General features: G+C 37.4%; 1 protein-coding gene across 1 annotated transcript in view; it reads right to left on the reverse strand.

The window, feature by feature from the left end:
- Kctd8 (potassium channel tetramerization domain containing 8) overlaps positions 1 to 3,305 on the reverse strand; it is a 261,079-nt gene that overhangs the window by 64,011 nt on the left and 193,763 nt on the right. The gene's annotated exons all lie outside the window — the stretch shown is intronic.

The following is a 3,305-nucleotide window of genomic DNA, read 5'->3' on the forward strand; positions in this document are numbered from 1 at the left end:
CAATGGATTTTTTAAATTATAAATTATTACTGAAATAGATGTTGTACAAAGAATGAGTTGGTTTGGTTTGGTTTAACCTTGCTTTTGAAACAGTGCTTTTTTTTTATTTGTATATCCCAAGCTGGCCACAAACTAGCACCTAGCCTTCTGCTTAGCTTCCTGAATGCTAGAATTACAGGCACATGCTGCCATGCCAGGCTCTCCAGTAATTTTATTATTACTTTTGCTTGTGAAGGAAAAATATGAGATGCTAGAAAGCAGAATCTTAGCTGTAGATTGCTCTGGGGGAAAACAACATATTGGTTCTAATGCATTTTGTAAAGCTCTAATCATATGCAGGGTAAATTTAAACAACTTGAACTTAAATATGAATGAAGATAATTATGCTTGCTCTGTCCCTTCACCAAGGAATGTCCTCACAGATTATAATGTAGGTTCAACTCCTGAAAAAATCCAAAGTATAATTCAAATCTGAGATCACCACAAGCCAGTCCCATCCTGTAAAATTTCTAAGAGTACCTTGATGTTTTGTAGTCTGAAGTCACATTCCTTTGAAAGCGGACATGCATTGGGACTGAAAACACAGCCTCAAAGCCGGACTATTGGTGTGGAATTCTGGATCACACATTTGATTAAGTGACCTCAGGCAAAATATACAACTTCTCTGGGTGAATGTGTTCTCAATGGCCATATGAAAATTCTAACAGTAAAGGCCTCGTGGTCTTATCCCAGAGATGAAGTGAAAGCATAGGGGGAAGTCTGAAGAACAGAATAATCTATGCTCATTATTTATGAACAATCAATTAATGGGAATTGTACCATTTAAGAATCCATCTTGTAATATACCATTGCCTTATATTGGATGTGTTAGACCACAGCAATTTATTAAGCTGCTTGTCCTGCAATTCAGTAGTCATTTGGTGAAGGAGAAAGAATTCGTGCATTTTTGATTTGGGAACTATTGTGGTTTAAAAAAAAATTTCTTTGTATTTTTGAAACAGGGCCACACTGGGTTTCCATGGCTGGCCTAGAACTTGTTATATTCTGGCCTTGAACTCACAAATATTCTCCTGCCTCTGCCTTCCCATTGCTGGGATTAGAGATGTGCACCACCATGTCTGACCAATTTGATGATAAGTTATCAAAGAAGAATATAACATGGACAATTAGGATTTAAGAAATAGCCCCCTTTCTTCATTTACTGTTTGCCCTACCATCCTGCAGTCTCCCTTCACCGTGATCTCCTCTCTTCCATAATGAATGTTTGCCCAGTTATTTGCCTGAACTTCTTCTCTTACACTAGGCTTCCAAGTTTTCAAAGTGGTTTGGATTCTATCGTTAATGCTTGGCTTTCGGGCTCAGCAGTACTTACTTCACTATATTGTAAGCTGCCTTCTATATTTTATTCCAGTTATTGTCCTATATAGATTCCATACTAAAGCAATTCAAGAAACCACCTAATATGGACTCCTGTAGGAATCATTAGAATTTTACACAATGCTTATCAAGGCTTTGTTGCAAGTCTCCGTTACAGGAAACAGTTTCCCCCGGAAGCCTGTTTGAATCAATTTTTAAAACCGGTTGAGACCCTAACAGATGATTTCTGGAAAATGAGATGTAAGTAGTGCCTTCTTGGCAGCCACAGTTGTGATCCTCTAGCAAAACAGCAGTCTTGTGAGTTTTGTATGATTTGTTTTTCAGAGACCTGCAGACTTCATTGCTCATGATGTCCACCCCTTTCCCTTGGTTGAGATTAAAGAGACTTTGGAGATTTGGAAATTGCCTGCTGTGCAGCGCTATGCATAATTTCATCATTGCCTTGTATGGTTGCTGGCATGCTTTTAGTGTAAGTCTGTAGCACCTCTCATGAATAATTTCTATCAGCAAGGTTGTATTCCTGTCTGTGCTTTTGAATGGTTTTCTCATCTTTTCAATGGCTGTGATAAGTATAAAGTATCTTCAGTAGCCAGAGATGAACTAATTGCTACAGCAACTTTTAAAACTTTTCTAAGTCTGAAATTCTACAGTTCTAAAGGTAAGTGGACCATGGTCAAAATAATGTATATAGGATGTTCAGAGTCTTGCATGATAATATAAACAGGGGTTTTGGTTATCTTACCTAATCTTCAGAAGGTATTCGGGATGAAGAGCATCCTATTCTTTGCTACCTTCTCCATGATCTCAGGGAAGAACTACACCTTCAGACCCACACCCACACTTCATTCCCCTGTATTCCTCCTCAGCACCAAGTCATTCAGCTCTTACTTTCAAAATCAAATGTTAGACTTAAACTGTGCTCATTCTTCCATCTACTAAATCCTTAATTGATTTTCTTCAATTTGGTCTCCCTTGGCTGGATTGCAAAGATTGGTTATGAGTTTTGCATGTATTTTCTCTTTTTAAACTATGAAGATGAAAACTACATGCATCATATTTATAATAATACTCAGAACTTTGAAAATTTGGAAATATATAAGGCTATAAAGTGGGCAAAAGTATTTACCATGTGGATATTATCATAGATCTAAAGAGAAACATAATTTTCACTAGATAATATGATATCAAAATAACATACATTTACTGCACATGCATTTGCAGCTTGGCAGTCCTATGACTATATACACACAGGGAGCACAACATTTTCACCTAAGTACAGAATAGTGAGATGGATATACACAGAGTTGACCCTCTATGTCCATGGGTTTTGCCTCCAGAAATGTATCCAAATGCAAAGTGTAAACATTTGGTGAAAAAATAAAACTGTCTGAACTGAGTGTGTACAGCTGTGGTAGCTTCATTATTCTTGAACCAATTTTTTATTTTTTATATTAAAAATTTTCATTGGAAGAATAGTAGGTAACAGGCCTTAATAAGGGAGATATGGAAAAAAAATTGGGTTAGTCTAAGGGAGGGGGGAGGGAAGGGTATATGAGGAACCTAGGGAACAAGGAGAAAGAAGAAGCTCAACAGAGGTAGGATCATAGGAGCAAGGAGTAAGGAAGAAAGGTGGGAAGTAGGGGCACATTAAGTGGGAAAACCATGATAGAGGGGTGAGACGATACAAGAGAGAAACAATGCCTAGCTAGTCACGAAAACCAGAGGGAACCATATTATTCCTACAATCTGACAAATTATACATAACAGATCAAGAAATATATCTCTAGATAAGGTTTATTTGAGACCAACTGGTCATTACCCAACATTTATCTGCAGGACACACAGTAATTAAAAATGCCAGAATGGTGGAACTAACCTTCTTGGATGTTTAACAGACATACCCTGAGATCTATACTAATTGGGTCAGA

The sequence above is a fragment of the Nannospalax galili genome, unplaced genomic scaffold (assembly GCF_000622305.1).
Source record: "Nannospalax galili isolate Female #2095 unplaced genomic scaffold, S.galili_v1.0 scaffold318, whole genome shotgun sequence".
In the NCBI taxonomy this organism is placed as follows: Eukaryota; Metazoa; Chordata; class Mammalia; order Rodentia; family Spalacidae; genus Nannospalax; species Nannospalax galili.